This window comes from Delphinapterus leucas, chromosome 8 (genome assembly GCF_059928025.1).
Source record: "Delphinapterus leucas isolate spDelLeu-1000000601 "Yukka" chromosome 8, BTC_Dleu_Yukka2, whole genome shotgun sequence".
Lineage (NCBI taxonomy): Eukaryota > Metazoa > Chordata > Mammalia > Artiodactyla > Monodontidae > Delphinapterus > Delphinapterus leucas.
In genome coordinates, this window is record NC_143136.1 from 29,114,468 (window position 1) to 29,129,684 (window position 15,217).

General features: G+C 43.6%; 1 long non-coding RNA gene across 1 annotated transcript in view; it reads left to right on the forward strand.

Annotated features, from left to right (window-relative positions):
• The window catches only part of LOC111171771 (uncharacterized), a 152,157-nt gene that overhangs the window by 99,441 nt on the left and 37,499 nt on the right, over positions 1–15,217 (forward strand). The window contains exon 4 of the long non-coding RNA XR_016394025.1: positions 4,642–4,755. This is a non-coding gene — a long non-coding RNA (uncharacterized LOC111171771). The remainder of the gene's footprint in view (positions 1–4,641; positions 4,756–15,217) is intronic.

The window sequence follows — 15,217 nt, forward strand, 5'->3', positions numbered from 1 at the left end:
AACAGTTCTTAGAACTCTTAAAACAAACTTTTTAATATCACAAGAAATCTCTTTGCAGTAAGAAATAGGCTTAGGCAGAAACTTTAAGTACAGACAATGGATTGATGCAGCTTACATTATGGTAACTGGTATGTAAATATTCAATAATAATTTCCTTAACCATTTATCAAGATGTAATTTCTAACTGAAAGATTTGTCTACTCGAACTACCTGTGTTGACTGCCTCCCAAGCTTTCAAGTTTTCTCATTAATCTGCTCACTGAAGCTTGTAACTTCTGGCTTCAGTTATCATTTCTAGCCAGAGGTAGGTAAAAGAATATGGAGCCTATTAATTCCTGTTGCCACACTAACTAGATTTTAGGTTTTGAATAAGCTATCTGTTATGCACATTCTCATTAGGCACAAGCATAGACATTAGAACAGGCCCTGAGGCAGTGGCCTTAGGCAGGGGCAGATCCTACAAATGGCGTGTGAGTGGATGGACACCCCCAAACCCAACCGCCATCCTGTGTTTCTGATAAGCAGGGTAAAGAGAGGGTCAGGACCAGAGCTGGACAGATGGTGGCAAATGTGAATGAGGGAGGGACTTGCCCAGAGCTATTTCAGGTGTCCCTGGGCCACCCCAGTCCTATGACCTCCAAATTATGTGCAGTATACAGTATGAAAGGGAGGCTGGTCATCAGGGGTGATATCTTTTGTTCATAAATGAAGGCTAGAGCCGGCAGGCACGTGGAGACATTATGACTTTCACGGGCCCTGTGCCCACCTCTGTGAGGGTCTAAGGGAGCCGTGTGTAGAGGTGCTGTCCAGATGCAGTTTCAGAGTTCCGAGTTCCAAGTCTCAGTTCCACAAATTCAACATATCAGGAGCAGTGCCACCTCCTCTACTTGACAGTGAATCTAGCCACTTCAGCCTCTGTAGGAAAAACAGGTAAGAGGTACTCCTCAGGGACATAGGTGAAGCGTAGCATCTGGTGGAAGAGTCCATCAACATAATAGCTGTTTGAAAAGTTTCTTTCAATAATTAAGGTGGGGGGGAAAGTGGGTAGGTTCTAGGGAGCTAACATTCTGTTGAACCTGCTACTCTGGGAACTGAAAGACCTCAGAGGGAGACACACAAAGAGGTTAGGAAGGGGCTGAGATTAATACTCACCCACCATGTCACTTAATTATCAAAATCTCTTGAGGGGAAAGCCTTCAAGTCCCCTGCTTCCATTTCACATCTTATCTCTAAAACAGTCTGCTTTTGGGGCTGGCCCTTTAACATCTGTTGTGACATGCCACTGAGTGTACAAAAAACAGCCTGAGAAGCTTCCTTCAGACCTTGAGGAATCTATTTAATTTGTGATGGTTTGCATTTTGTTTGTGGGAGGGATAAAAACACAACAAGTCCTAGAAAATAACTACTTCATTGCATATTATAATTTATTCCACCAGGGGGTTGGAAGTATGCCTCCAAATTGCCCTAGCACAATCTTTGAGGATCTGGTGGTTCATACTAGCAAATCTGAAGTCAGTGGAAAATTTCCACACGAGAGAATTATAGTATTGGATCCTTTAAAATGACAACACGTGCACATAGCCCCCCCCCCCGCCTGCAGCCCCCCATCCTCACCCCCGGCATTTCTGAATGTCTGGAAATCCTGATCAGGAATTTGAAAAGCAGTCAGGATATATTGCATCAACTGTGTTCCAAAGTATTTATGCAGTGTATGTTTTAATACTAAAAAAATGATTTGGTTAGACTTAGCAGGCTCAGCCTCATTCTCTGAGAGGAGTTCTTAATTGCTGCCATAAAAAATGTCCTGATTTAAATCATAAGATAGTATACAGGGGGTTGATGGCTTGGATTCTTTTTGAAAGTTAGGTAGATAGTGTAGCATGTGGTTATAACCCGTTGCTGGTTTCTATAAAATAGCTAATGGGAAAGAACCAATCTTTCTTTTTTTGTTGTTTTGTTCTTTCTTCCTTTCTCTCTTTTGTCCCTTCTTCTTTTCTTTGTTGCTGAAACAATCATGAGTAAGACTAACAGTTTGCAAGAGCCACTCTCTTTAGATATTTTATCTATTCTTGTTCTCAGATGGCAACTGCAGACATCTCATTTTGACCCCAAATGCCTTGAAATCTGGAAACAGATGGTGGGTAGAAAACTAGAAAGGTGCTGATTTTCAATGTCTGGTCTTGCTGTTCTGATCGTCTCAGGGCTACAGTACATGGTCCAATGCTTTCCCTTAACAGTTATCCTGGCTTGGAATTGCTCTCCCCACTTGGACCCATTTTCATCTAGATAGAGCCTTTTCTTCCTTCAGACCCATATTTTCCATTCTTATGGGAATCTAAATGCAGGCAAGGAGAGGTAGGAAATGGAGAGTTATAGGATGGACCCTGGGCTGGACTTGGCAAGAAGTGTGACAGGTCGGGCTTCCCTGGTGGCGCAGTGGTTGAGAGTCCGCCTGCCGATGCAGGGGACGTGGGTTCGTGCCCCGGTCCGGGAGGATCCCACATGCCATGGAGCGGCTGGGCCTGTGAGCCAAGGCCGCTGAGCCTGTGCATCCGGAGCCTGTGCTCCGCAACGGGAGAGGCCACAACAGTGAGAGGCCTGCGTACCGCAAAAAAAAAAAAAAAAAAAAAAAGGTGACAGGTCAGTGGAGGCTGTAGGGGTGGGGAGACCATCAATCCTAATCACAGTTATGATTGTGGGGGTGGGAAAGGGACTTGTGGGACTGGAAGGATCCCAGTTCAAACTGGGCTAACCAATCAGTTAAAGGAGGGCCCTCAGCGGAAGATGCCATGTAGCAAGCCACTATTTATACCAGGGGTGCTTGGGAACATAATGGAAGTCTCCTCATTAAAGCCCCACATCCGAACCACCAGCAAGTCCTATCGACTCTACTCCCCAAAGATATTTAAAATCTAATATTCTCGCCACCTCTGCCACTAATACCTGGTCGGAGTCACCACCTTCTCTTACTAATCATCAGGGAAATGCAAATCAAAACCACAATGAGATATCACCTCACACCTGTTAGAATGGACATTATCAAAAAGACAAGAAATAACAAGTATTGGCAAGGATGTGGAAAAAAGGAAACGCAGGGCACTGTTGATAGGAAAGTAAATTGGTGCAGCCACTATGGAAAACTCTATGAAGGGCTTCTCAAAAAAATAAAAATAGGACTACCATATGATCCAGCAGTTCCACTTCTGGGTATTTATCCAAAGAAAATAAAAACACTACTCTGAAAAGTTATATGCACCCCTATGTTCATTGCAGCATTATTTACAATAATCAATATATGGAAGCAACCTAAATGTCCATCAACAGATGAATGGATAAAGACGATGTGATATAGATAGATAGATAGATAGGTATAGATATATATACAATGGAATATAACCATAAAAAAGAATGAAACCTTGCCATTTGCAATGACATGGATGGAACTTGAGGGTAATATACTAAGTGCAATAAGTCATACAGAGAAAGACAAATACTGTATGATTTCACTTCTATGTGAAATCTAAAAAATAAAACAAATGAACAAATGAAACAAAACAAAACTCATTGATACAGAGAACAGGTTGGTGGTTGCCAAAGGGGAGGGGTGTTGGGAGAGTGGGTGAAATGAGTGAAGAGGATCAAGAGGTACAAACTTCCAGTTATAAAATAAATAAGTTGGGCTTCCCTGGTGGCGCAGTGGTTGAGAGTCCACCTGCCGACGCAGGGGACACGGGTTTGTGCCCCGGTCCGGGAAGATCCCACATGCCGCGCAGCAGCTGGGCCCGTGAGCCATGGCCGCTGAGCCTGCGCGTCCGGAGCCTGTGCTCCGCAACGGGAGAGGCCACAACAGTGAGAGGCCCGCGCACCGCAAAACAAAAACAAAAATAAATAAATAAATAAGTCATGGGGGTGTAAAACAGAGCATGGTGACTATAGTTAATATTATATTGCATATTCAAAAGTTGCTAAGAGAGTAGATCTTAAAAGCACTCATCACAAGAAAAAAAAATTGTAACAATGTGGTGATGGATGGTAACTAGACTTATTGTGGTGGTCATTTCACAGTGTGTACAAATATTAAATCATTACGTTATACACCTGAAACTAATACAGTGTTGCATGTCAATTATACCTCAATAATAAAAAATTTTTTAAATTAGTTTTTATTGGAGTATAGTTGATGTACAATGCTGTGTTAGTTTCTGCTGTACAGCGAAGTGAATCAGTTATACATACACATATATCCAGTCTTTTTTAGATTCTATTCCCATATAGGTCATTACAGAGTATAGAACAGAGCTCCCTGTGCTATACAGTAGATACATATTAGTTCTCTATTTTATATATAGTAGTGTGGATATGTCAGTACCAATCTCCCAATTTATCCCTCGCCTCCTCCACTTTCCCCCTTGGTAACCATAAATTTGTTTTCTACATCTGTGACTATTTCTGTTTTGTAAATAAGTTTGTTTGTACCATTTTAATTCAAAAGTTAAAAAAAAAGCCAAAATCCTTACCAGGGCCGACAGGGCCCTCCATGGGACTCTCCCTTCCCCTCTTCTTTCTGACATTATATCCTCTGTCTTCCCCTTCCTTTGTCCTGATGCAATGGTCCATCTACTGTTTTCCTTTTCATTCCAGGCACACTCTGATATCCGAGCTTCGTTCTTCCCTCTGGCTGGAGCACATTTACCCCAGAGAGCTGTGTGGGCCACTCCAACTCCTCCAGGTCTTTGCTCACAGGTCACCCTCCTGGTGAGTCTTCCCTGAGCACATTTTAAAACATCTTACCCCCTGCCCCGCTCTGGCTTGCTCTGTCCATCTTCCCTGCTTTACTTTTCTCCATAGCACTTATCACTCTCTGATGTACTATATGTTTTATTTTTTGGTTTATTTTGTGTTTCTTTCTCAGCAGAACATAAGCACATTTGCTTTCTAATGTAGCCACAGAGCTTAGAGCAATACATAGCATGTAGCAAGCACTTAATAACTATTTATTGAATGAATAAATGAATGAGTTCATTAAACAGACCCCCAGTAGTGACAGGGAGAACAAGACAGCTCAAGAGTCAATGGAATTGTCAGAGTCCCAGTTCATGGTGACAAGGCTAGGTTTTTGGGAAAACAAAAGCAAATAAGATGTTCATGTTTCTTAGATGCTCATAGTAGAGGAGCCATATACAGGATGTTATCAGTTTGTCAGAGAATGATCAATGCCTGTGCTCATATAGATTGAACACAGCCAGAGGCTGGCATCAGGACTCTAGCCCTTCTGTGAACGTCTGTAACAATCACTGTCTCACCCATCCATCCATCCATCCATCCATCCATCCATCCATCCATCCACCCAGTCTTATGACAGCTGTTTATCCAATGTTTTTGCAAAACCAGCTTTGCATTGCTCAGATTTTCTGAACATCTCTCCTACAGAACTGAGCATTTTTGTGAGCAGGAATCTCCACATCATTAAATCTTGAATACTCCCATTCCCTGACATGAAGTCTTGAATGAATGAACCTTGGACAACGGGTTGTGCCTTGTTTTTTCTCTTTAAAACCTAAGAGAAAGAATAACAAGAATGGATGAATTAATATACTAAAGGTCTTGGAATTTTTCAAAGTTAGAGTTCAGATGTTTCTAACTGGCGCTGGGTACTCTCCCCGTTCTGCACATTTGCCTTTGCTCATTCAGTTGTGCCCTCCACATGAGATGGCTGATCTCCCACGATCATTTCCTTTCATTTGGGAACCTGGTAAACCCAAGGCTGGTCCCAACGCTGGAAAAGAGGCTTCGTTCCTGGTTATTTATTCCATTAATTGCTAGGTTGTTTTTGTCTATCTCACTGACTTCATTTCTCTTTCTCGCTCCATATTCTACTTGATATTAAATAACTGTAGACTTTTCACACAATCAGGCTCTTAAAATGGGTGTGTGAGTGTTCCTCTAAACATATTTTAATTTCTCACTCTGTCTTAGTCTGCTTAGATTGCCATAACAATAATATCATTGGCTGGGTGGCTTGAACACGGAAATACATTTTCTCACAGTTCTGGAGGCTAGAAGTCTGGGATCAGGGTGCCAGCCTGGTTGGGCTCTGGTGAGGCCTCTCTCTCTGGCTTGCAGATGACCGTCTTCTTGCTGTGTCCTCACGTGGCCTTTCCTCAGCGTATGCAGTTGGGAAGAAAGGTCTTTCTCCCTTCCTCTTCCTATAAGGCTACCAGTCCTATTGGATTACGACCCCACTCTTATGACCTCATTTCACCTTAATTACCACCCTAAAAGTTCTTTTTCTAAATATATCATTGCATTGTGAGTTAGGACTTCAACATAGGAACTTGAAGTGGGGGGACACAATTCAGTCCGTATCACGGCCCTTCTTCAGATACACAATGCCAAGTATCAATGGGGTTAAATTCGTTGTAACTTTAATTTGATCATAACTTCAAGCTGTGTTTATGCCCAGCTTTTGTATTTTCTTCCTCACTTAGCATGCGTTTCTGTTCACCACTTAAATCAACTTCAGGGAATGTGATTTATAGATTAGTTTTGCTTTGCTCCCATTGTCAAGTTTTTACTTTACTCTGAATCTTGTTCCTTTTATTTTTGTTAAAAAGACAGGTCAGTATGGAATCCTCTGTCCCCATTAAACACTTGGTACTCGTTGTCCCATCTAGCCCTCATCTCCTCTATCTTATCTGTAGTTGCACAGACATAAACACACACACACACACACACACTCTTCTCATGGTTGCTTTCTTCTTTTTTTTCCCCTCCTTGGTACTAGTATCTTTTATTTTTGTGAATAAAGCCATAATGTTAGAAGATTTATCAGTGAAATTTTCCTTTGTCTCTCTTTTTTTTAATATTTTAATTTTACTGGAGTGTAGTTGATGTACAATGTTGTGTTAGTTTCAGGTGTACAGCAGAGTGATTCAGTTATACATATACATGTATTCATTCTTTTTTAGATTCTTTTCTCATGTAGGTTATCACGGAATACTGAGTAGAGTTCCCTGTGCTATACAGTATGTCTCCATTAGTCATCATTCTTGTTTATAATAGTGTGTGTATGTTCATCCCAAGCTCCTGATTTATCCCTCCCCACTATGTTTCCCCTTTCGTAACTACAAGTTTGTTTTCAATGTCTGTAAGTCTGTTTCTGTTTTGTAAATAACTTCATTTGTATCATTTTTAATATTAGATTCCACATATGAGTGATATCATATGATACTTGTCTTTCTCTGTCTGACTTACTTCACTTAGTGTGACAATCTCTAGATCCATCCATGTTGCTGCAGATGGCATTATTTCATTCTTTTTTATGGCTGAGTAATATTCCATTGTATATATGTGCCATATCTTCTTTATCCTTTCATCTGTTGATGGACACTTAGGTTGCTTCCATGTCCTGGCTATTGTAAATAGAGCTGCAGTGAACATTGTGGTACATGACTCTTTTTGAATTATGGTTCTTTCAGGGTATATGCCCAGTAGTGGGATTGCTGGGTCATATGGTAGTTCTATTTTTAGTTTTTTAAGGAACCGCCATACTGTTCTCCATTGTGGCCGTATCAATTTACATTCCCACCAACAGTGCAAGAGGGTTCCCTTTTCTCCACACCCTCTCCAGCATTTATTGTTTATAGACTTTTTGTTGATGGCCATTCTGACTGGTGTGAGGTGATACCTCACTGTAGTTTTGATTTTCATTTCTCTGATAATTAGTGATGTTGAGCATCTTTTCATGTTCTTTTGGCCATCTGTATGGTGTCTTCTTTGGAGAACATGGCTGCTTTCTTCTAATCATTCGAGTTTCTGTTAAAAAGCTTCACTGAGATCTTGCCCAACTATCATATCTACAGAAGTTAGTCCCACCACATCACCTATTTTCTTTTCTCTCTAACACCTAAGACTACCGTCATTTTGTGGATGGGTAAAATGAGGCTAGAGAACATAAGGGATTTGTCCACAGTTGCTCAGTTTCTGAGCAGCAGAGAGAAGGCCTGAGAAGCAGAGGGTGGTGCTCAAAGGGGTCTGGAGGTAAACCTAACCTATTACAAAACTTACCTCCTAGCAGTCCCAGGCCTTCCCTCATAAAAAGCAAGACAGCAGTCATTGGCTCTAATTGCTTCAAAGTCTTTTCATAGTGGCCCTTGCTTCTTTCCTTTTTCTGTTGCCTTGATAAAACTGTCTGGCAGAGTGGAGGGACAAGCATGGAAGGACACATTTGCCACATATAGGGTTGACAGATTTAGCAAATAAAAATGTAGAAGCACAGCTGTCTTTGAATTTCAGTTAAACAATAAATATTTTTTGAGAATAAGTATGTCCCATGCAATGTTTGGGCCATACTTAGGCTAAAACGTTATTTGTGTTTCATCTGCAGTTCAGTTTAACTGGACCTCCTGTGTTTTATCTGGCACCCCTAACTAGACGGCTGCTCTACAACTACATGCATCCTATGGATAATGGTTGTAAGCCCCAGGTGAGCGTGCTGGGGAAAGAAAACAAGCAATAAAAGCCCTTTGAGCTCTGTTGTCTTATTTACTTAGGTGAAACTCTGATGTTCTTTGACAATAGAAACAACACCACAAATATTCCGAAAAGAATATATATTTTACTTTGGAAGCTTTGACTTATATCTTTATCAGCTCAGTTGCTTTGGTTTTCTGTGAATTCACAGCATTTAATATCTAAGCACCAAAGGAACTAGAAAACTGCACGAGTTCATCACCGCTGGACTCGTGTTTGGGTAAACTTGGACAAGCTGATTTACCTCTCTTCATTTGCAAAATGAAGATAATAATAGCCTGTGTCTTATAAGATTGTGAGGGGTAAAGGAGAAAATGTATATGAAAGTGGCTAGTCCAGTGCTTGCCATATAGTAGACACTCAATACATAACAGCTTCACTTTTCTTGCCTCACCACTGCATTTCTGAGAGTGAACAACATCACTTCCCCAGACCATGGCAAAACGTGAGGCCGAAGAAATTACTGTTACGTCTCAAAGAAATTATTACCCTTACTTACCAATAACCAGATAACCAGCAGAGCCAAATCAATCGATTTGTTCATTCAGGCACTTAGTCAGCAAGTATTTATCGAAGACCTAACATCTGCCAGGGGCAGTGTTCTAGGAGCTGGGGACACACGGTAAACGGAGCGAAGTTGCTATTTTCCCATGAGAATTGCGTATATTACAGTGTGTGTGTGTGGCGTGGGGAGGCAGATGGTGAATGGATAAGCAGGAAAACGTATTATATCACATTTTACGTGGAGCAACCAATTAGGGCAAATGTTGTGAAACGGAGTCCTTGAATTTGGTTGTGTGGAGATCACTGGTGGCCTTGATAACAACAATTGTTCCCTGAGGTTGTTTAAGGGAACGAGGGGAGCAGCAGGAAGTAGAGAAAGGAACTTTGCTAAAAAGCAAGCAGAAAAATAATTGGGTGGCAATTCAAAGGGGATATGGGGTTAAAAGACTGGATTTTTTAATGGGAGTCATGATAGCATGTTTAAGCCGAAAGGAATGACCAATAGAGAGGAACGGATAATGCAGATGGCAAAGGACAACTCTGGGAGTGAGTGCTTGACAAGGCGAGAAGGCAAGAGACTCCAACGGACAAGAAGATTTGTGCTTAGAGTGCTACCGGGACCTTTTGCTCGCTGCAGAAAGAGGGGAGGTCGAATATATGAGGTTGAGGGTACAGGGGCTTAGTCAACTCGGCAATGGGAACATGTGGAAGTTCTGTTCTACCTCCTCAGAGAAGTAAGACATAAAATACTTTCACTTCTCTTATCAATAATTATCAATTATTAAGTTGAAAATAATTACTGATGTTAGAAATGATAGCTTCCTCTTGCCAAGCACCCACTCATATTTGGGATATGTATCATTGTCCCCCCACCCCTCCTGTGCACAGCGGATTGATACTTACTTTATTCGCAGTCAGCTCTTTTCAGCCCCCTGTGCTGTTCCCAGGCGGAGGTGCCGGTATTTCGATGATTTTCAGCCATCACATGTTTCTCTCCATTGACATAAACTTTTCCAGAAGAAGCTGCCCATCTTGACAAGTCTGTTTTGCGTCTGTGCTCCACTGCACAGCCAGACCTGAAGGTGACGGGAAGTGACAAACTCTCTGAACTTGTCCCATTGGATTTGTCTAATGGGCCTTTCCCTGACATAGATGAAAAAGTCATTGACAGAAACAGACCATTTACCAGGAACCTGAGCAGAGGTATAAACAGCGACAGATGAAATAGGTCTCGAAATAAAGCTGGGAAATGCAGGACATATGTGATGGGCTCAAGGAGATCTCTGCTTTCAAGTGTCAAGATGGAATGGACGGTGTTGGGTTTTGCAGCCTCGAGTCATTCAGCTGGTTAGTAAGAAAGCCAGTCCCCCACTCCCCATCTCTCTATCTACACCAGAGACAGAAACAGCTAAGTGTTGATGTGAGGGTCAGGCTTTCAACAGGATGCTCCAGACACGAAGGGTGAGTTCTCTTTCCAAGGGCAGTGAGACCAAAAAGGAAAAAAAACAAACAAAAGAAAAAAAACAAACAACAACAAAACCCCACCATTTAAAAATTTACAGCCATTTAGAAATTCTAGTTGGAAGGCAGAATTCCTTCTTTCTTTCTTTCTTTCTTTCTTTCTTTCTTTCTTTCTTTCTTTCTTTCTTTCTTTCTTTCTTCCTTCCTTCCTTCCTTCCTTCCTTCCTTTCTATCTTTCTCTCTTTCTCTCTTTCTTTCTTTCTTTCTTTCTTTCTTCCTTCCTTCCTTCCTTCCTTCCTTTCTTTCTTTCTTTCTCTCTTTCTGCGACGGGTCTTTGTTGCTGCATGTGGGCTTTTTCACTAGCTGTGGCGAGCGGGGGCTACTCTTCATTTTGGTGCATGGGCTTCTCACTGTGGTGGCTTCTTTTGTTGCGGAGCATGGGCTCTAGGCACACAGGCTTCAGGAGTTGTGGCATGTGGGCTCAGTAGTTGTGGCTCGTGGGCTCTAGAGCGCAGGCTCAGTAGTTGTGGTGCACGGGCTTAGCTGCTCCACGGCATGTGGGATCTTCCCAGACCAGGGCTCGAACCTCTGTCCCCTGTATTGGCAGGTGGATTCTTTTTTTTTTTTTTTTTTTTTGCGGTACGCGGGCCTCTCACCGCCGTGGCCTCTCCCGTTGCAGAGCACAGGCTCCGGACTCGCAGGCCCAGCCACTCCGCGGCATGTGGGATCCTCCCGGACCGGGGCACGAACCTGCGTCCCCTGCATCGGCAGGCGGACCCTCAACCACTGCACCACCAGGGAAGCCCGGCAGGCGGATTCTTAACCACTGTGCCACCAGGGAAGTCCCTGAAGGCAGAATTCTTGTTGAAGGAAGCTTTCCAAACAGAAGAGTCACATCTTAGGAGTGATATTTTTAGGTTCTATAATCAACACCTAATGTGAACATCATATAAACTTAGTATTATCCTTGAAAAGCCCTTATATCGCCCATAGAACATACAACCTTGTGTTCTAATTTCTATCCACACTGAAATTTGAAAATTTTTGCAGTTGATTAAAGGAGAAAACAGAAGGGAAATCCGTGTGTAGATGTCTGGTCTTCAGACCATTCTGCCTCTAAGGCAGCTATCCAACCCCTAGCTTTGAATGAGCACTGGGTGGAGAATGCCATGCACTCTTTTTGGGCCATAGGTTTTACTTTATTTCCTTTTAATATTAAACCTTGACAACCTTTATAAGTGGTATAGGATGTGTTTGGCATTGTGAGGCTTAAATGGAATAGTGACAGTGCATCAAATCCAGGTTGGGGTGAATGTCTGAGTGTTGATTCATGCTGAAGTAATACCACCTCACTCTGTTTTCTTTAAGAAAAATCTTCAGATAGTCCAGTGGATATGTAAAGTCTGAGTCTCCTTTAAAAGGAGTACGTTGGCTCAATGAAGAGTTAAAATTGCTTTATTAAGGCAATTTAATTTATTAGAGTATTAAGGCAATTTCTTAAATGAAAAACTTAAAAAAAAATAAAACATGCAACCCAGGTAAGAGTGTCCTCTACCAAAAGATGGTTGGTTGGTTTTCAAAAGGAAAGAGAAGGACATCTCAGTAGCAGCCCAACATTGGAGTCTGGAAACTAGCACTGTGAGGAGAGAGAGGGAGATGGTGGGGCAGGAAAGGCGCCGAGGAGGAATAGAGCCTGAGCAGCATGGGCAAGCAGAGAGGACCAGCAAGTGCAGACGTGCTCAGGGAATAGAGACATCAGGCCTCCACTTTCAGTTTTCTATTCTGGCTTTTGAAATGCCCTGTGATCGTCTCAGTGCTTCGGTAGGGTCAGTGACCTGCTGCAGCTAATGTGGCCGGGAATTATGCAGTGGGTTAGAGTCCAAGCTGGGATGGGAGAACGGGGAGTGCTACCTAACCTTCCCAGGACCACCCTTACCCCAAGGGTGGAAGCATCACTATTAAAGACAGATGGTTTTTGCAGGTCCAGGGGGAGGTGAACGGCAGCAAGAGCATCAGAGAAGTCCAAGGTGGAACAGAGATAGAGACTCAGGAGCTAGGCAGTGGACAGGACACAGCTGCAGGACCCCACACAGGAGTGGACTGAGACAAAAGCCCCTTCTCCCGAATATGCTAGCATTGGCGTTGCTGACTCAGATGTCTGTGGGACCATCCAGTAGCACACAGAGGACTGAGGTGCTTAGTGTAAACTTAGTGCTGAGCTCCTTCTACTGCAATTAAGCTTCACATCTGCTAAGTTACCTTGGTTTTTAAAACATTGTGGGGATGAGTCAGACAGTGAAACAAAACACTTTCTTGGGTTTCCTACTGCTGCAGGCTTCCGGACTGTGGCCCCCGTCCTGGGGAAGGTAACCCTCTGAGGCGGAAGTGCCATTCTCTACGATGTGGATGGGACCCACGCCTGTTTGTGTTTTCAACAAAGAGTCCTGAGAAGTAGCACTGCCTGTTCACCCTCTCAAGAGAGGATTTATGAATGAGGGCCCGCGGATCATACCCAAAGTAGCATCTCTGCCTGCCCCACGGGACGCAGCTTAGCCTTTCGTCGTTATAGAGATGAGCAGAAATCTGTGCTATTTGTTTAGCGTTCGGGGGCTTTTAAAGAAAACATGCACTCGTGTTTCTGCCTGCATTTCTTAGTCTGCCACCACAAGGCTGACTCATCCATCTTGGTCTGGGTTCTCCTGAAAGTAGAGTCTCAGTCAAAGACTGAGTGTAGATAATTATTTGGGATCCAATCCCAGAAAACGGGAGGGAGGTCGTGGGGAGACTGAGGCAGGGTATCACCATAGTGCATCATTGAGGTATCCACTGTCTGCATACAGAAAGGGGCTGGGGCACTGATCCATGGACTCTTGTCTCTCAGTAGTTGCAGGTTGGGGGAAGGGAGCATTAACTCTTCTGTCTGAGCTTTCCTTGTGCGAAGCTCCTATGGCTTCAGAAAAGGCCCTAAGGCTGAAAAGCAGAGAGAGCTGGCTGAAGGAGAGAGCTTGAGGTAGGCATGAATTTAGGCGAGGGGGTGTGATGCAGGGCATGCAAAGTGTCTGCTACCATCTCTAATGCAAGAGATTGGGACCTGTCATTCTCGGGGCGTGCCGAGGTCTGGGTGCTGCTGACCTGACCAGGACTTGGCTTGACAACCCCTCTTTTGCCCCCTCCCCACTGCTCCATTACATAAGCCCAAGATGCCTCTCCTAGACTGTGCTTTTCCTCCTTGCTTCTATAATACTCACTCTCAAGGTTTTCCACGCATCGGAATATGCGTAGAACCCAGCGTGTAGCAGCAACTCAGGGGAACTTTGTTCCCTTTTCTGCTTCCTCCTTTACCTTCTACTGACTTTTCCTTTCCCTCTTTCTTTTCCTCAGAAAATATGGTTGCCTGTCAGGTTTAAGCCCTGCAGACTCTTATCTCTTTTCTCTCCACTGTCCCCAGTTATTTGGTCCCAGGTTCAGCTCTCCCCTCTATGTCACTACCTCCACTGGAATATCTCCTGGTAGGGTCTCTCTTCCCAGGTCTGGCCCTGTTTTAACCCTCAGCCAGCTCAGAATCTCCTGGCTATTTTTATGCTCAAGTTTAGGAACCTCGCCTCTAGCGTGGACTCTCCTATAGTTAGTTGAATGCTCCTTTTTGGCAGTCTCCCACTCACCGCAGTTCCATATGCCGAAAAGTGACCTGGCTTTCTACTCCCACCCCATGTCCCCCTCACTCTTCCCAGTATCCTCCCTGTCCCCACAGAAAAAGAAAACACAGACTCTCGATTTCGGTTCATGCTACTGTCAATTCATATCTACATGTTTTCAACACCCTGGAACCACCTTTGACCCCTTAGCCTCTCTGGAAGAGGCAATCTGCCTGGTGCTCATAGACCACAGTGTGGGGTCGAACAGAGGCAGTGGCAAGACTGTCTGGGAGGACAGATCAGGAGGTGAACAGCCGAGTTTGCTAGGGCTTCAGCAACACACTGGGGGCTGTAGAATCTGAACGTCAAAGCCAGAAGAATTGTTAGAGAGTGGCTTGTACAACCCCTCATGCTACTTATGAAGAAACTGAAACCCAGAGAGATGAAGGGCATTGAAAAAGGTCACGTGGCCAGTTCAGTCAAGCGGGACGGAGCCCTTCCTTCCCAGAGCCCTTTCTGCAGTGACACCATTCAACAAGGAGCCTGTGTCAGGGACGTTTTAAGAGCAAGGAGCAGAATACAGAGCTCAAACAATAAAGTTATTTCATATAAAGGAAATTTTAGTTTAGAGGTGTCTGACTTCAGGGGACATTCGAACCAGGAGCTTAAGTATTTCGACAAGGACAGGTGGATGGAGGGCCCTGATGAGCTGAATCCAGACCCTGTGACCCCCGGGATCATGTGTGAGACTCACATAGAAATAAGGGCTGTTGGAGACAGGGAAAGAAGACACTAGATGCTTACAGAGCCAACAAAAAATCACTACAAAATCAAAAAAAGGACAGAGGTATTATGTGATCTGAAGTCTGAATGGTCTAAGGTCATAGCCAGACTATGTTCATTTCAGGACAATCAGGATGGAGGACTGGGTTTGGGGTTGAAGCCAGAGGGAGCTCTGGGACTTCTTGTTTGACAACAGACCTTACGTAATTAATCCCTGTGCCCTGAACATTCTTCCTGTCTGTTCAGAGGACAAGGCTACATTCTTGGGATGACCTAAGACTCCCACTGGAGGGCCTGGTAAG